At 31.7% G+C, this 20824-nt stretch overlaps 1 non-coding gene across 1 annotated transcript; it reads right to left on the bottom strand.

The window, feature by feature from the left end:
* Positions 1-20154: 20154 nt before the first annotated feature.
* Positions 20155-20261, bottom strand: LOC136216135 (small nucleolar RNA R71). Its single transcript, XR_010683128.1, has one exon. It is a non-coding gene; the product is annotated as a small nucleolar RNA R71 (small nucleolar RNA).
* Positions 20262-20824: the final 563 nt, after the last annotated feature.

Below are 20824 nucleotides of genomic sequence, written 5' to 3'. Positions count from 1 at the left end.
CATCGAATGGTATGTCTTAGCGAAGCTTGTCAAACCACTTCCCAATAAATGCTTGGATGGTCTTCCAACACCTCTCACTTTGTTAAATGGATCACCATTGGATCCTCTTGATCTCCCCATCACGAATGGAATGTCCCGACGACACGTATTAACCCAACTAGGATCAATCCCATAAGCACTCTTCAAAACCCCAACATGGCCTTGAGTCGAATATGCCCGGACCTCAATATACCTCATGCCATCAACCTGAATGCTAAGTTCAACCTCCATTTGCTCATAGCCGACCTCAAAAGGCATGTACCGGCGCCATATATCAACCCCAATTGGAGCGATCCCTTGAGTACTCTTCACAACCCAAATATGACTTTCAATTGAATATGCCCGGACTTTGCTATCACTCATTCCACTAACTCAGCTATCATGTTCACTCTCTCCTTGCCCATGGCCCACATCAAACGGAATATCCCGGCGACATTTGTCAACCCACATCATAGTGAACCCAAGCACACACATAGTAGCTCCTCCCTCACCTTGGGTTAACAATCCCGAAACTTCAAGACTTGCCACCTTACTAACTTGGCCATCACTCCCCAAGTCTTGAATTTCTTCTATCTTCTCAATATCTCTCGGGCGGCTTCCTCCATTCATCAAAGACTTTATAAACCCCACTCTCTTCATCACAAGATCGCTTATCATTGACTCCTCATAAGGTTGATGCTTCCTCAACAAGCACAACACATACCCACACACATTCATGTCAATAAGGCACGTAATAGTGAATTCTGAATTTATCAAGTCTTGACTTCCCTCCATCTTCTCTATATTCCCCGGGAAGCCATTCCCCTTCAATAAACAATCACCAAAGCCCACAACAAGGTCACCCATTATGGTCCCATCATAGGGAAGGTTATCCCTCAACATAAAGCTCCCATTCCCCACAACAAGATCACATCTCATGGGCTCATCATAGGGAAGGTCCTCCCTCAACATACACACCCAAGATTCCAACACAAATATCTCAACAAAGCATAAAAGAATAAGTTCAGATTTTACCAAATGAGTGGCTCGATTCTTGTGCATGTGGCATGTGCTAGGCATCTCAGTGCTATCAATAGGCCTCATAGAGTAACCTTCATCCTCCTCTCTAGAGCTCAATTCATCATATGTAGAGCTAGGTGCACTATCTCCCGGATCCCAAGCAATGTCTCATGGTAGCTTCCTCAAAGGTGGAAGCCCTTTAGGAAGCCCTTTAGGTGGCTCATTGAAAGACACGTGCTTGTCACCCTTGAACATCGGCTCTACTTCCTCACTTCCAACTTTGCTACCCTCCTTCTCAACCTAATTCTCCTCTTTGGATTTGACTTCACTAGGAGAGTGGCTAGCTAACTCATCCATGGAACCCAAGTCAAGATGATTCAATGTCTCACCCGTTCCAACAATGCACCCATTCACACTCAACTCCCGAGTTGGACAATCTTCCAAAGTGGTCTCCGTTTTCTTACTAGGAGAACTCTTCAAAGGTGTAAGGACATATCGGATTTCGCCTTTGCGTATGGTGTAGGTGTTGCTTCTTCCCGCATGTGAGGCATCACAATCAAATTGCCATGGCCTACCAAGTAGCACATCACAAGCACCCATCTCCACAACATCACACATAGCTTCATCCCCATAAGCTCCAATAGCGAAAGGAACGTTACACCAATGAGTAACTTGAAGTTTTTCCACCTCGTTGACCCAACCAAGGCGATAAGGTCTAGGATGTGGCTCGGGAACCAACCCAAACTTGATCATGGCGGACCGACTAATGAGATTCACTTGGCTTCCTTCGTCGATCACCATCTCACACTTCCTCCCAAGCATTAAGCATCGAGTTCTAAATAATCGATGACGTTGACTAGGCTCCTCTTCACTAGGCATTGGCACCCTAGTCACCAAATACACATTGTGCTCATTGCCTTCATCATCAACTTCATAGGTGTCTTCATACTCAACACTTCCCGACTCATCCTCATCTTGGAACCGATTTTCTTCCTCATCATAAACATCTTCATTCCGGTCCCACTCTACATTTTCCGTCTCATAGTCATCTCAGAACCGACCTTCATCATACTCATAAGTGTTTTCATTTCGGTTCCACCCAATATTTCCCGACTCATAGTCGTCTCGGAACCGATCTTCATCATCATAAGCTTCTTCGCTTCGGTTCCACTCTACATTTTCCGACTCATCGTCATAATGGACCCTACCTCCATCATGCTCATAAATATCTTCGTTATAGGACCGGTCAACATCCTCCAACTCATCATCACAATAGAATATACACTCATCATCTTCATACGGAGCCCCGTGTCGATCCCACTCAACACGCTGATGCTCACCCTCATCATAGTAGACCCCATCTTCGTCTTCCTCATAAGCGACCCCATACCGGTTCCACTCAACTCTTTGACGTTCATCCTCTTCATGGTAAACTCTACCATCTTCATCATAATCAAACTCATATGCACTATGACAAAGTTCACCATCCTCACAGATTTCATATTCGGAAGAGCTCTCTCCCTCTTCAACCTCATCATTGAATTCGCCTTCACAATAATCACGTTCCTCATTAACTTGTAGCTCATTCTCGGATAGGTTCTCCTCTTCATCAATCTCCTCTTCTAACTCCTCTTCTTCATGGTTGTATTCAAATTCATTTCCATATTTATCAACGATCCGTCTTTTCCCACGACCTCTCGTTTCCTTCCACTTATCTCTATATTTCAAGCCGACTAAACCATTGGAATAGCTACCCGACCCAAACGACATATTACACCCAACTATAGTTGAACCACCAACATCTCTTCCATCTCCATAGTCATCATCCTCCACACAACAAGTGGTTTCTTCATCCTCCACAAAGAGATTAACAATTCCAAACTCACTCCCCTCTCTCTCAAAATAAATTCCATCACTTCCCTCAAACATACCAATGAGGTTATGTTCAAGGGGCATTTCATCAAACACATAGGGAGCATCCCTTGCTACATGGATTTTCTCAATATTAGCACACACCAATTCAACCTCCCCCATGTTTTCACATACAAGCCTCTCTTCCTCCTCATCCACAAATGAATCTAAATCCTCCTCCACAATTTCATTATCAATAAATTCACAAGAAGAATCTAAATCCACTTCATCATCACAAACAACATTACCAACATCCAACTTCTTCCTAACAATAGGACTATCCATAACTTCAACATTAGAAATTAGAAGTTTGGGATTTACCTTTACCATGTGTGATGGAGAAAAGATTGGTGATGGATCTTTAGGAGGGACTTCCATGGTTGGTTGGGAGCTATTTTGGTATTCTTGTTTGAGACTCTTTACAGATGTCGTAAGCTCCCTCGTTAGCCCGTTTATCACCCGAAAATCCTCCTTACAACTCTCATGATACCTTATCACCATACCTTTGAGGTTTTCCAACCCATTGTTGAAGGTTTCTTCATATCTTGGAGATAAATTTGGTTGAACCATAGTCGAAAGAAGTCTCCGTTCAAGGAAAACGATCGGCTCTGATACCAACTGATACAGATCGGTTTTGTCTGGAAGTTTTAATCGTAAACTTACAAAGATATTTCTTCTCTAGCTAAACTAGAAGGAGTGAATCCCGGGTTTTATGGACTAAAATCCATAGGAATATGAAATCCTCATTGTTGAAGGTGAAAACCTTAACAAGCTTCTTGAAGAAGATTAATATTTGATTGATAAAAAGTTAACTATTACAATGACAAAGAGATGAATTTATATCATCTAAACCCTAAAACAAAATTACATAAAAGGCTAACATACATAATTAATTAAAGAGTAAGGTTAGGGGGTAAAATGGGGCAATAATAAGGAGGTGGCATGGGTGTAAATATAGGAGTGGTAGGGTTGTAATTAGGGAGTGGAAAATGTGTAAATAAGGAGTGGCAGGATTGTAAATAAGGAGGAAGCTGGAGTAAGGAGCAAGTTCCTTAAAATGAAGGTACGCGGTGCGTGATTCTACGCGGTGCGTATGTGAGCTCCTGGACTTCTCTCCGGATCAGAATTCATTATACGCGAAGCGTGTCCAATTCTACGCGGTGCGTAGATTCTTAAAGTGAAGGTACGCAGTGCGTGCCTAATTCTACGCGGTGCGTATGTGAGCTTCTGGATTTCTCTCTAGATCAGTACTCATTTTACGCGGAGCGTACCCAAATCTACGCGGGGCGTAGTTTGGCTGATGAACTCTTCTCCGGGTCACCTTCCTTCACGCGGAGCGTACTTTAATCCACGCGGAGCGTGTCTGAGCTGCTGGTGTGTTGTGTGACACTGTTTTGGCATCCTTACTCGCTTGTTGCTCGTGCTTGGTTCTTCCTCCGACTTCCCTCGTCCGGACCCGATCCTAGGGAGAGATGCCTCGCATCATAATGATGGGGAAGCATTTACTATCATGAGCGAAATGGATAGATATGAGCATGATTGGGTACGCATGTTCATACTACATAGTTCCTTACAATGAGATGTTTACTTCGTTGAATTTTATTACTAGTGGTGTTTTTCTTATGTGTAATGGTGTAGCATGTAAAATTCATATTAGGATAGAGAAATTGCTTATGTATGATGGTATTGTAACAACAATAACATATATTCCTTATGTTATTGATATGAGAAAAACTCTGATCTCTTTGGGAAGTTTTTATAATAATGGGTGGAACTTTACTGATTATGAAGTAGTATTATCTTCGCAAGCTTCGCATTTTATGAAAAATACGAAGTAAAACGGAAGAGAAAAAAAAAGTAAAAAATTTCTATGTGATATATATAGTTTAGATAGATAATGTGTTGACTAATTTTATAACCAACAAAAACTTCGCATTAACCAAAAATAAATACGATTAAATTATTTTTAGTGGATATCTTCTTTACAAAATTTGTTGACATCAACACCTTCTAATCTAGATCTAATGAACCGATCACTTCTCACTTTTGCGCCAAAACAGTTTCTCTCCATTTCTTTGTGATTCTGATCCAAAATGGGTTCTATTGAACAACTTGAAGTACTTTGGCCAAAAGTAGACTGTTAAAGACAACCACCTGCAAAACATATAATTTTGATAAGAAACATTGTTTGAGCAACTTTCCAAATGCTCTGAAAACCACAATAAAACATCTATTCGACTTTTGATCTATCCAAAATTTTGTCATTTGATCTCAATTGATGAAATTTCATTTAATTTGTATTAAAACTTAACCAAATTGTTATTTTATTGATAAATAACGGTATTTTGACACTTAAACTTAATAGATTTTAATTTAGGATTTGTTTTTTATTTTTTTATTTTTTAATTTAATTAATTATTTCCACATAATGTGGTAAAAAAACTTTAAGAAATATCACGTGTCAAGTTCAATTGTCAAAATATCGTTACTTGTCAATGAGATAACAACTCCGTTAAATATTCATACAAATTGGGTGAAATTTCACCAATTGAAATAGGTCGGGACCAAATGTGACCAAATAATAGATTAGGAGTCAAATGATAAAATTTTGAATAGATCATGGGCCAAGTAATGCTTTAAGCCTTCTTTTTTTTTAGTAGAAAAGGAAAGGAAAGCAAACGAAACAAAAGCAACTACACCGGGATTAGCCTAGGAAAGCTAACCTCAATCCTATCCTCTAAAAGAAGAGGAGAAAGAGCGATAGGGGGAACGGTAAGGGTAGAAACACCTAAGACTCCCTCATGGCCAGCCGCCGCCAAGTGATCTGCAACACGGTTCTGTTCCCCGAAAATGTGGCTGAACTCAAGGATTTCAAATGAGGAGCTAAACCTCTTAATAGCTTTAATAAGGTTGCGGCTATGAAGACCCATGGCATGATTACCCAAAATCATATTGATGGCCTCCAAGTTATCAGACTCCACAGAAAGCCTCTTAACACCCAGCCTAATCGCCAGCTGGATTCCAGAAAGAATGCCCCAGAGCTCCGCAGAGAAGAAAGAACCCAAGCCTTCTAATTAAGATCAAATTTGCCTATATGTAATAGAAAAATTAAGTAGAATGGTTTGTTGTTATTTGAATCGTTATTTAAATGTTATACCGGCAAACATCAAATACATATAAAATATTCATTTTTTTACTAAACCATTACCAACAATCTGTCAAAATATAAATTTTTAAGCATGTGAGATACAAATTAATGAAAAAGAAAAATTAAAGTATTTACTATGTTATTATAACAGTTATAAGTAATTTGTTAAAATGTATATTGATAAAATTATTTCGAAAATCCAATGCCACAGTCGATAACTGTCAAATCTGTCCGTTCAAATTTTTTTTAGACAATAGCAAATCTTGTTTGGTAACATATTGGTAAAATTACATTATTTCGTACGTAAAGGATAAAGGTACACTTCCTTACTAATATCATAGAATTTCAAACGTATAGTAAGATGGCCGATATTTTACAAATTTTAAACCTAAGAAATATTCACGTATGGATGTGGACTTAATAAAAAAATTACTTTGAAATTGCACCTATAGATGTAGACCCACATATATGGAGGTCCCTTTGGCTTTAGCCTCTTCAAGTTTTCTTCTATTATTTTATAGGAAAAATTACACAGAAATTTATATTTTAAAAACTATTTACTAGTCAGTGATGATTTTGGATTATGTTAAACTAGTAAAATTAGCACTTTTAATATATTTTAAGGATTAGAATTTATAAATTAGAAGTCTAGAATATATTTTATAGGTTTTATGATTTATGAATTGGAGTCTAGAATTTTTAAATTATGGTGTAAAATCATAATATACTGAGATTAATGACATATTAAGAATTAAGTTTGGTGATATGATTTAATGGTAATTTTGTACTTAATTATGATCTTCATGTATTTGACGCTTTTTTATAGATATATATATGGGTCCTTATTTAGATGTTGGGTTATAGGGGTATCTAATAAAAAATATGAGGCGAGGGAAATTACTAACATGATACATTTTTATTTTTTAAAATATAACTATTTATCTTTTATTTTTAGGATAAAACAATTTATTATTTCCTATTTTTTTTACATAACATACTGTTTAGTCCATTTATTTTAAAAACACATTATAAGATCTCTGTCTTTTGTAAATATTAATCAATTGATCATTTTGTCTAGTTCTTTTAGATTTTTAACCCAACATATCTTATCTTTTAAGACAGCTATAGTACATTAAAAAATATCCATACTACTCTGTTATTTTTTGTTTGTCTGTTTATGCCAAATATAACGCTTAAAATTATAAAAAAGATAAATAGAATGACCAAATGGTTAATAATGACAAATGATAGGGATCTCGTAATATGTTTTTCAAAATAAGATGATAAAATAGTGTGTTGGATAAAAAGTATGGGACTAATAAATTATTTACTCTTATTTTTACTTAAAAGGGAAAAATTGAAAAGAAACTATGGTTTTGTATTTTTTTAATTTTTTTAATAAAAAGTTTATTACTGTTTTGAAAACTGGTGATATATATTGATACATTTTTTAATTCTGAAGTGAGTGATTGCGGGTTCGAATACATAGTCTTAAAAAGAACTAGGCTTAATACGTCATTTTCCCTTTTAACTTGTCTAAAAAGTTTGATTCCTACTCTGAAATTTCAAAGTTTTCTGATAGCTTTCTCAACTTATATAAAATGTTCAAATAGCTCCCTGAACCTGCGTAAAATGTAATCAATTAATCACTCGATTGCAAAAAAAAAGTTATATATGGAATGTGTGTTGCACGTGTCTTGGAAAACTAAAACGATCAAGATATCGGGATATGGGATTCTAATATTAGAGAAGACACGTTTTACAGTTGAGCAAGTAAGAACTTCTTTTTTAATATATATGTTTTAATCTATTCTGTGAATTATATAATAACATTTGAAGACGCGTGCAATATACTTTCCGTATGTAACTTATGTTTTTACAATCGATCGAGTGTTTAATTGATTATTATTTATGCAAATAGAGGAAGCTATCCAGATATTTTATATAAGTTAGACAACTATCTAAACACTTTAAAATTCACATAGCCAATTAAACTTTTTTAGATATGTCCAAGGACAAATAATGTATTGAGCAAAAAACTATTATAAAAAAAAAATGGTAAATAATTATAAGGTTCCTGTATTTTTATGTAATACATTAGTTAGTCCTCGTGTTTTTAGAAATGATTATATAGTCACTCAATTTTTATTTTCATCAACTCTTTAGTCCTTATATTTGAGTGAATGGTCAAATTAGACTAAATAAAATTTAAAATATCAAAATTACCCTTTACTATATTTTTAATAATAAAATATCCATTTTTTCTATTTTATGTTTGTTTTCCTTCATAATAATAATCTCTCCAATATTAGTTAATTATTTTATTAATTTTTATATAATTATAAATTTATTTTAATAGTATAAAACTTATTCATTAAAAAATGAAAGATAAATATTGTAAAAATTATTAAAATTGGAGTAGAACAATATAAAATTATAAAAGTGATTTTTTAGAGAATAATATAATTCTGTTTATAATTAATATACACGAGTATAAGAATTTCGGTATATATACACTACACAAACTTTAATAAAACTATTTAAATTAAATTTGAAAACTAGAAGATAAATTATTTTATTTGTATAATTAGGGGCTATTTTGTACTTTCATGTATAAAAATAAATAAATGGACTAAAGAGTTGATTAAGGTAGACCTTGTAATAATATGATGGACCTACTAGTGAGTTAAGTAAAAACACAGGGACCTTATAATTATTTACCATCAAAAAAAATCACATAGTAAGGTTTTATATATTAGAAAACAAATTAAAATTTTAGTAAAAAAATTAAAGTGTTTAGGAATTTTTTTTAATATATATTAGTGTTGAAGTGGATGAGGGGAACTATAATATTTTTGTTTAATTAATTTAAAATATATTAGAAAAAAATATCGAATTAAAAAATTAATTTAAAATAGATTTAATATATTATTTTTTTTTAATTTGTTCAAAAAAATTGATTGGTCCTAAACTTTTCAAGTGTCTTCGTATCTCATTCAACTTACTTAAAATATAATGATAGTCTCTTCAACTTGCTTAAAATGTAATCAATTAATCACTCGGTTGGTTGTACAAAAGTAAACTGTATGCGCAATGTGTCTTACACGCGTCTTGAAATTTTATTACATAATTTACAGAATAAATTAAACATTATTAAAAAGAAAAATTCATACTTACTCAACTATAAAAAATGACATTTCTGATATTAGAACCTCAAACTCTAACCTTAGTCGTTTGATTTTTCCATTACCTATGTAACACGCATTTTGCATGCATTTTACTTCTTTGCAACCATATGATTACTTGACACAATATTATAAAAAAAAATATTATTATTGTGGTAGCATCTAGTGTTAGATTATCAAATTGAGCAAGTCTAACTTCTTAGTTCAAAGTCACATCTTCTTAAACATCTCACATTGCTTTAAGAATTATTTGATAAAACTGAAAATTAAATGCAGAAATTGAAATATTCAATATTATAAGTGTTCAAAATATTTTTTATTTTTCACTTTCCTACCAAAAAAAAAAATAAGTGTTGAAAATATTCAATAATATATCTGTTCGATAAATGCTAAAAATAAGTACTGAATATAAAAATATTAGTTGATAATGCTATCTTAAGACTTTAAGTTAATATTTTAACTTATCAAAATAAGTAATTTTAACTCAATTTGATATTTTACGGTCATTGAAGAATTATAATTATCAAACACACTTAAAACAAATAAATGATTAAACTATTTAATTATGTGATTTTTTGGATTATCAAACAATATCACAGTAAAGAAATCTAGTTATTTTTTTAAAAGAAGGTGCATGAATAATAATTGTTTTGACAAGTAAGGTCTGAATGTGTTTCGCGGGCATTCCTCAGGCAACTACTAGAGTGATTTCAATGTCGTAAGGTTTAGAGCCCGTTTAGTTTACCTATTGTTTGATATTTACTATTACAGTTTGATGTTTGCTGTTGGAAAAACCTGTTTTTTCAAAAACTAGAGATTCCCTGCTATTCATATATAAAAGGCAAACAAAAAGTCTATAACCAAACACTTAAAATTTTCATTTTTAAAGTGAAAAGACAAATAGAAAAAAAATAAAAATAAAATAAACAAACACCCGTTACTATGCCAAGATAATGGGAATTACTTATTCCATCAATAAAGGAGTTGAGCTGAATTGCCTTTCCCTTTGGGTCGAATGGTGACTTGTTGCACGTGGTTAAAATTTCTCATGTTTACTGTAAAGGGAATATGATAATAGACTGTCTGTCTTTCAAAGTACGATGTTAGAGCATCTCCAACAGAATCTCGGCTTAATACATCATTTGCCTTCTGAATTTGTCCAAAAAGGTTGATTGGCCCTATAAACTTTCAAAGTGTTTTGATAACCTCCTGAACTTGCATAAAATGTTCAGTTAGCCCCTGAACTTGCATAAAATGTAATCAATTGATCACTCGGTAAAAAAAAAAGTATGTTAAATGCGGAAGATGTATTCCATGCATCTTAGAATGTTATTGCATATTTCAAAAATAGATTAAAAATGAAGTTATTACTTGCTCAACTATAAAACTTGTCTTTTCTACTATTAGAACCGCATAGTCCGATTTTGGTCATTTTACTTTTTTTAAGACTCGTGCAATACATCTGCATTTAACTTTCTTTTTTACAATTGAGTGATTAATTGATTACATTTTGTACAAGTTCAGGAGGCAAACTGAACATTTTATACAAGTTGAGGGGCTACAGGGACACTTTAAAAGTTTAGGGAACCAATCAACCTTTTTGGACAAGTTCAAGAGGCAAATGATGTATTAAGCCTATAATCTAAAATAAGAGCATCATACCCATAACCACTCAATATACAATTCACATCATCCAATTAATAAACTCCATTTTGTTAAATTATCAACTCCATTGGTTAAACTCTATAACCACTCAATCATAAGAGATCCACCAATTGCAAATGATCCACTAATTAATTAAACCCTATCATGTTATTATAAAAATTAAAAATATATACATAAAAATAGTCAAAAGTTTAATAAACTACTCAATATCTATCGAGTGGTTAATAAGTGTCCAATATATTAAACTCACTCTAATGGGACAGAGTTCAATAAATAAGTATAATGAGTGGTTCATTATACTCTATTGCTCTATTTTTTATATAAAAATGTTATTTTTAATTGTCTCTCCGTTGAGCGGTGGATATAATACTCTGATTGTTTAGACCTACGATTATTATCATTGCATATTTTAAAATTTAATTTCTACGGTTAATTTTTCATATATATATATAAATGTGAATTTTAGACCCCTCCTTCCCTTGGCTTTCGGAGTGCCGCTACTAAATCAAATAATTATACGAATCAGTACCATAACATCTCAATAGGAATGGCAATGGATAAAGTATTCATGGGTAGTACCAAATCCAAACCCTTACCTTTTATTTTATAATTACCCGTAATCATACAATTACCCTAACGGGTAGGGGTGAGCATCGGTTCGGTTCGGTTACTAACCGAACCGAACTTTTGGTTACTAACCGAACCGAATAAGATTGGTAACCGAATTTTATTTAACCGAAAATTTCGGTTCGGTTCGGTTACCGACCGAATAACCGAAAAGTCATAATATTTAATTTTTGTTTAATTGGTTTTCAAATAATGCTCTTGTATAAAAGTTACAATTTAAGAAATTAAAGGCTAATAAACCAAAATTTATATATATAAAGATAAAAGTATATTTTGTAGGGGTTGGATTTTATATTTTATAAGTTATTTATACATGTAAAAATAAAATTATATTTTTTATATTTATATAATAAGTTCGGTTCGGTTATCTGTTATACCGATATATTTTTTCATTAACCGAACCGATAACCGATTACCAAACTAAGCCAAAATTAAAACCGAACCGAATCAAACTAAAATTTTGGTTCGATTATCGGTTTGGTAATCGGTTACTGGTTATTTTGCTCACCCCTACTAACGGGTATATTTTTTGTTTCCCATACACGTCCCATTTAATTCGCGGGTACCCTTACCCGATAACAATACATAAAAGAAAAAGTATTACAAATTTACAAATAATAAACTTAATAAATCATTCATCTAAAAATTGAACCTTAATCAATAATAATAAATTGGCTTAAAGATATAACAAAATGGTAAAATAACAAAAGGTTGGACTTTGAATCCCTCATCTTACATCTAAAAAACAATAATGTTTTTTAATATATAAAAGATTTATGATGGGTAATGGATACCGGACACCTTGGGATATTTCCATACCCGTCACGGGTAATGGTTTTAATCTCATACCCGTCACACACCCTTTTTATACAGGGTACGAGTAGTCCCATTAGCAGTGGCGGAACCAGGACCCCAGATGACCCGGGGCTCAAACATATCAGTAAAAAAAATTTCAAAACGTTAAAAAAAAAATTGAAATTAACTGTGCGGTTGACGGCAAATTTAAAAAAGTCCAGCCCGTCAGGGCTGGGCAAAAATTTTTTTAGCCTCCAACGCATTAAAACTGTAAAAACGTTATCATTTTTTTTAGAAACTAGCATTGAACTAAGAGAAAATTAAACATGTCTACTTTTTTAATAACATAATAAAAATGAATATTAAATACGTTTACTGTTTTTTAACGGTAAAGGTATATTAAAAATGAATTCAAAAGTGTTATCAAAATAAAAATAAAGAGTCCATTTAAATTATTTTTTTTTTTTTGGTAAGAAGGGAAGAAAAAAACAAACAAACAAAAACCTAACCCGGGATCAGTCTAGGAAGACTGACCCCAATCATATCCTCAAGAAGAGAAGGTAACAGAAAAGAAGGGGGAACGGAAAGGGTAGAAACACCTAACATCCCCCCATGCCCAACAGCTGCCAAGCGATCCGCGACGCGATTTTGCTCCCTATAAATATGGGAGAAGGTAAGAGAATTGAAGGCAGGACGAAGCCTCAAGATGGCTTTAATGAGATTCTGACTCTTAAGACAAACAGTCTGTCTATCCGAAATGTCCATTTAAATTAATTAATAATGGTAACATGTTTTTATAATTATTGAAAAATAAAATTAAAATAAATAAAAACTTTTTAAAAGAAAATGAGGTTGAAGGGAGTTGAACATAAAGATCTCTCAAATAGAAGTAAGCATCCTTAACCATCTCATCTACCTTTAAACATTGAAATAATACTACATAGAGTCAATATAATTCTCTCCAAAATATTACCAGACACCATTACTAAAAAAAATTCCCAATTCTCGGGCGGCCTGCCGGGGCTCGAGCCCCCAACCCTCCTGGTTCCGCCCCTGCCCATTAGGATCGAGCAGTGTCGAGTACCCACATGTACAATACCCGTTGCTATTCCTACATCTCAATCGTTCAATTTTTTTTTTTTTGTTATCATATAAAATTACAAATCAACAAAAAGATACTAGAAAGTTATATTAATTGATTTTGTATAGTTTTAAAGATGTATCAGCATTAATAATAATAATAATAATAATAATAATAATAAAACCATAAATTGTATTCCCAAGGATTAATTTCAAAAACATGTTATATGGTTTTACGTTTTTGCAGATCGATATATATGGTTTTTTTTTATTATAAACTGAATCCTGTGGGTTGTAAAATTTTCATTATTTTGTTGGTGTTGTAAAATTTGACCGATAATAACTTTAAAATGAAAATTTTCAAGAACTAAATGATATTTTAAGCAACTTTAATTCTTAACTTTTTAGGTTTGAGGTCATTTAGGTGTTTTTTTTTTACGAAAGAGAAAACTCAGAAATGATGATTTTGAAAAATTCAAAAATATGATTCCATAGTAAATATGATACTAAACAATTTTAATTCTTCAAAATTTTCATTTTCAAGTCATTATTGGCAAAATTTGACAAAATTAATAAAAAATAAAATTTTATAAATCACATGATTGAATTTATAACCAAAAAAATCACAAATACGAATTTTTAAGAATATTAAACTATATGATATTTATTTGAAATTACCTATCAAACAATTATCAGAATCAGTATCATAGCATCCCTATCGTTCACTTTTTTTTTATATATAATGATTATATAAAGTTAACAAATCAACTAAAAGAAAAAGACATTAACAACGTTATATTTATTTAAAAAATTATATTTATTGATTTTGTATAGTGCTAAAAGAAGTAGATTCATTTAAAAAAAAGTAGATTTAATATTGTATAAGAAATCAAAGAATCCAAAAGTATTTTGTCATTGTAAACCTAAAAGGAAGTTTTTAGACAGTAACCCATCAATTTATGTCAATAAAATCATTTAATTTCATTTAATTTATTGCAAAAAATACTAAAAATGTAACGTGATAATAACATTAGTCAACTTTTATCGTTGATCAAACGACACGTAATTACAATATAAATGACATGTGTGAACGGTTTTTATTTAAAAAATATTAATATATTCAGTTGCTTAGCTTTTTTGCTACCATATATCGACCACATCAATAATCCGATTTGAGTGTGACCGATGTGAAAATCATATCAGGTTTCTGGTGTCTTTGTGCTGGAAGTAGTTATTATAAAATAATCATTAAAATTCAATGACAAATAATGCATTTAACCTGACATAAATGCATTGACACGTGTGAATGAGGTGTCAGGGAAGGAAGTACGTGTAATAAGTGTGGGTTAAGAATTTGGGGTTTTGCTGAAGAACTTAATAATTTTATAACAATTATATTAAATACTACTACTAATAATGAATGTATAAAATATAATAATAATAACTTTTTTTTTTGAGAAAACCTTTTATTTTTATTAATTCAAGGTGATCATTATTTAAAGTTACAATTATAATTCTACCTAAAAATAAGGTACAACTTTATAAAACTTTATGTGGATTTTTTTCAACTTTTCAAAAGCCATTATTAATCAAATTTAAAATATATGTTTCCTCTATGGAACATTGTTTTAGTCATTTAAAATATATAATCCTATTAGCAAGAAACTGGACCTATCCGGCCAGGCCAATCCAGTTGAACTAGATCCGGTAGGTAAATCGGTTCAGAGATACTAAAAAAAAATCACAACTCTTAAATCCGTTTGAAATCCGGTCAATCGGTAAATTAGTCACGGGTTAGCGGTTTAACCGGTCCAAAATTTATTATTTTAAAAAAAATTCAAAAAGCAGATTTAATTTAAATTATTAAATCATTAATTGATAAGTTAAGAATTGATTAGTAATTACAATTACAATTAATGCTAAAATGTACCAGTTATTGTTGGAATTGGAAAATTAAGTGGGACAAAATATTGTGCTCTGAAATTTTTTATACATGAAAAATATTGTGTAGGAAAATAAAATATTTTTCTGTGTTTGGCAATAACACTGGAAAATATTTTCCGGTGTTTGGCTACAATACTGGAAAATACTTTCCAACCACTAAATATAGATTTTCTGTATTTTTTATTTTCAATTGTATATATGAAACACACACACACAAAAAAAAGATTCACATGTATTAAGAAAAAATTAAACACCAAAAACACATATAAACGGTAAGGTATTCTTTGGTTCGCGGAATGGAATTAAATGAAATAGAATTGCTATTTCAAATGAATAGAATAGCAAAAAATGAAATAGAAATTCCTTAGGAATAATATTGCTATGTTTGGTTGGTAAAATACGATAGAATAGAATATATAATTTTCATTCAAAAGACAACATTACCCTAAAATCTATTATTATAAATTCTTCAAATATTTAATATATATTATTTTAAAAAATATATAAAAAAACAGAAAATGGGAACATGAAAGACGGAAAAAACACGAAAAATAGAAAAACATTAAAAACGAAAAACATGAAAAACGGAAAATTTGTAAAAACACAAAAAAGATGTGGAAAACATTAAAAACGCAAAAAAAAACATAAAAACACAAAAAAGAAAGAAAAAAAATGAAATAAAAGTTGAAAAGGGTGAAAACGCAATTTTGTTACTGTTTCGTGTTATTCACGTTTTTTTCATATTTTTCGTATTTTTCATGTTTTCGTGTTTTGTTTATCATTTTGCGTCTTTTCATGTGTATCGCGTTTTTCACGTATTGTCACGTTTTTGTGTTTTAGCATTTTTTGCGTTTTTGTGTTTTGTCACTTTTCCCCGTGGTTCATGTTTTATGCCTTTTCAAGTGTTTGCTTCTTTTTTTTTGTGTTTTCCCGTTTGTTCACCTTTTCATGTTTTTTGTGGTTTTTTTTCATATTCTCGTGTTTTGTAACGTTTTCACGTTATTCATGTTTTTCGTGTTTCATATTTTTCGTATTTTTACATTTTTTAACATTTTCCTCATTTTTCTCTAAACGTGTATGTTTTGGGAAAAATGTTTTACTTTTTTGAAAATGGTAAAACATTTTCCCTTATTTCCTTCTTTATTTTTCATTGACTTACCATTTATTTTCATTTGACTTATTTTTTCTGCCCAAACAAACGCTGGAAAATTGGGTAAATATTTTTCCCCAAACAAACAGGCCTGAGTATTCTATTTTCTTTCAACTTTATTTCTTCTCTCTTTTACCTCCTGTATTAGTTTTCCAATTCTTTTATTTAGAATTTCTTCTTCTTCTCCATTTCAATATTTATTCTTCAATTTCTTCTCACCATATATTAGTTTATAATTATTACTTCATAAATTTGTTTTTTTAAATATCACTTTAGGCTTAAATAATGTCTTCATGAATTAATATATTTTTGTAAGTTTATCATTTTATACTTTGATATAATTAAATTTTAAATTAACTGTATAAATGAATGATATAAATTATTTAGAGGTAATATTCCATGTTTACAAAAACTAGCAATTAAAATATTCAGTTATTAGATAGTGTCATTTGATCCGCTTTTCGCAAACAATTAGTATTTGCCATATTTATTGTCATTTTAGTATTGTAATTGTGATGTTAAACTTCATGTTTTGAACTATTATTTTGGTATTCTAATTTATTTTTTTAGTATAAAGAACATGATTATAATTATTAGTTTACATTTTTTTATTGATATCATTAATATTTTACTATATTAAAAGGTTAAATAAAACTAAAAATATTAGTTTTTAATTTATATTTTCAACTGCGGTTGAACCTTAAACCTTTAATTGTTTGTCCTTACTGGTTCTTTGATCGGTCCTATTTCGATAAACATGCTTATTAGTAGTATATAAATATTTTTATTATATAATTAAACTAATTAATTAATTAATTCGAGAATGATCAGATATTACAAGAACTTGTCCGAGCTGGGATTGATTTGGGACTAAAAGAAGCACCCAGTGGCGAATACACAATTGGTTTGTTGAGGGCCAATTTTAATAGTCCAGAACTAATTTTTACGTATCGATATAAAACTTTTTAAAATTAAGCTAAATTAGGACTATAAAAGTAAGACTGAGTTATTTTGAATAAAATTAGAGAAATATATCGCCTATCATATATTTGTTCATATTTAAGATTCCTAACAGATAATTTTTTTTTTTATGTATAATCAAATGAAATCACTAATTAATAATAATTATATAATATAACAATTCTTAATTATCAAATCCCCAATCAAATTAAAAGTATTAATCTTCAATTTATTAAATCCTCGCTCAAAAAAGTTACAAAAGAAACACATCGAGAAAGTAAAAAAAAAAAAAACTAGATTGACAAACAAGTTATAAAGAAAGAGGGAGACAAAGTAAAAAAAAATAACTTTACGTGTGCTTTATAAATTTCTTCCAAAAAGCCTAACTTGTGACCCTTCCTAGACCAAATTCGAATTGAGATAGCCCAATCAAACTAGACTTCCTGTTAAGCCCAAAATATACATAAAATATCATCAATAATTACATCAATATTGCTACGAATTTGTACTATTTATACCTGTTTAGAATGCTTTTACTCTCGAATATGTTTCTTTCTTTAAGGTACCTAAATATTTGGTAAAATCCAAATAGGAACGAAAAGAGCTTAAAAACAGAATAAAAACCCTACAAAAGGAGTCAAAAAAATTACACCAAAAACGAGGACAAAGACGAAGTCAGAAATAGAAGAAATGTCACATTCTCGGTTGAGGAAACCAATTCTCGGAAGAGAATTTTATGAAAGCCGCGACCGATAATCTCAAATTCTCGGTCGCGACACGCGTCAACCAGCAGCTCCTTCCCTTCGTCCGAAGACCAAATAAATGCTCCCCCATTCTCGGCCGAGAATTGCCATTCTCGGTAAGTGCAGAAATTCCTCCAAGTACAATGAACACATGTTTAATTCAAAGAAACGTGTTCGTTTGGGTGGATAAAGACGTCCTTTCACAACGGATACGATCCTTCACAACGGACACGACACTTCAACCACGACTCTTCAACATCTATAAATAAAGAGTTGATGGAGAGTTAAAGATATATAGAAGAAAGAGATTAGTGTAGAATTTATGCAGAAATTCCGAGTTAAGTGATTCAGAATTTAGATTTCATTTCTGTAAAAGCAATATGATGTACACACATTGTTTATTCAATAATAACAAACACAGTAGCGTTTAGATTTGTTCATATTAGTTTACATTTTGGTAGTAGATAGACCAGTCTCTATTCCGAAGATTCAGCGAGAAGATTGAGTAGAGAATCCGCCCCTGAGCCTGACAAACTCTAACGAAACCAAAGGAAAGGATTGACAACCCGTTCATTTGCACGCCGTCGAATGTTTCCATGCTCCTTGTTCTCTGTAAACTTGTATCAATTTATATTTTATCTAATAAAGTCCGTTCTATTCGATAGATTTTCATGCAGCACTTTGGTAAAGGATCCGAAGTGGATTGCCGGTGTTTTAATTAAAACTTAGTTTAATTCAAAATCTTTACAAGGAAACTTTGTTGAACACTTAGACAAATTATTATCTCGGTAGAGTTTTAATTTGGTTAAGGTAGCGATCTAACCCGACCGTGGGAGGATTGACTACAGTTCAAAGCCTAAAAATTAGAGGTTCCGTCATTTATTTCATCGTTATAATTTATACAAAGTTTAAAGTTGTTTTCTTTGCTTAATACAAACGAATACATTTGTTTACTTTTTTAAAGAACTAAACAATCCTGTTTTGTAAATTCATTCCTAAATCAGAAATATTTTCTAACATCTTTATACTCTAATCTAATTCTCATTCTAGCAATTTCAAAACCAAATCCGATTTAACGATTTTCCATATTATAAATTTTAAAAAGTATATTTAACCAATTCAAAATAAGTTTTTGTTAAAAAACGTTCCCTGTGGGATCGATATCTTTTATTACTACAAGCGTATACCGTGCACTTGCGGAAATCGCTCAACAAGTTTTTGGCACCGTTGCCGGGGAACGCCAAAATTTTTGACAAAAATTTAGATTTTTTGTATTTTATTTCGAATCTAGGTTTATTTATGCTTATTCAAACTTTTATATTTTATTTATTTCAAATTACTAACATATTTATTTTTCAAATTCTATTTTGAAGGTAGTTTCGGTTCGTGCGAAATTTCAAGTTCATGCGCAGTTCTCGAAGTTCAGGCATTCCACCAAAACCGCTAGACCTAGAAATTGAAAAGACTCTTAAAAAGAACAAGAAAAACAAAAACAAAAACAAGACTCCAATAAAAACTAGAATTACTGAGCCAGAAGTTATGGCTACGCTTATGGATTACGCTAGGCCAGGAGTGGCCGGTGTAACAAACAGTATAGTTAGACCCCAAATAAATGCAAATCAATTTGAGATTAAGCCAGCATTGCTTAATATGTTATAAAATAACGTAACATTTTACGGGTTACCTAACGAAAATCCTAACACCCATTTGACAAATTTCTTAGAAATTTGTGACACTTTTAAAATAACAGATGTGACTGCGGAAGCAATCAAACTTTGCCTTTTTCCTTTTACTTTGAAGGATCGAGCCAAAGAATGGTTGACTTCTATGCCAGCCGCTACATTTGAAACTTGGGAGCAATTAGCCCAAGCATTTTTATCAAAAAAAATTCCTTTAGCAAAAACCGCAAGAGTCATTAAAGAGTTAACATCTTTTTCTCAAAATGATAATGAAACTCTTTATGAGGCTTGGGAACGTTTTAAAGAACTTCAACGTTTATGCCCATACCACCAATTGCCCGCTGAACTTTTAATGCAAACATTTTATAATGGACTAAATCCTACAACTAGAGGTTCATTGGATGCTATGTCTTGAGGGTTATTCATGAAGAAAACATCGGCCCAAGCAAGAGAACTTTTGGAGGAAATGACAATCAACAGCAGTATGTGGCCCGCGGAGCGTGGACACGTACCAATGGCGAAACCATCATCCTCAACTACGTCATCAGTTAAAGGTATAGTGAATCTTGATCCAGTTGCGATGTTGCAAGCCCAATTTTCTGCCTTATCGCACAAAATTGATAGGTTTATGGCACCGTGTGATCCTAATGGTCAGCAAATCCAAACGGATGTGGATTATGAAGGTATGAGTGTAATTGAACAGGTAAATTTTGTCCAAGGGCAAAATCAAACTAATAACCCTTACTCCAATACATATAATCTTGGATGGAGAAATCATCCTAACTTTAACTGGAGAGATAACAATAATAATGCTAATGCTAATCAAAATCGTACCACTAATTATCAAAATCAATCAAGAGATACGATTAGCACTTTATCTTCTAAAATCGACAAATTTA

This window comes from Euphorbia lathyris, chromosome 1 (assembly GCF_963576675.1).
Source record: "Euphorbia lathyris chromosome 1, ddEupLath1.1, whole genome shotgun sequence".
Taxonomy (NCBI): Eukaryota; Viridiplantae; Streptophyta; class Magnoliopsida; order Malpighiales; family Euphorbiaceae; genus Euphorbia; species Euphorbia lathyris.
The sequence above is the reverse complement of the archived record's forward strand: the minus strand, read 5'-3'. Positions and strand labels throughout refer to the sequence as shown.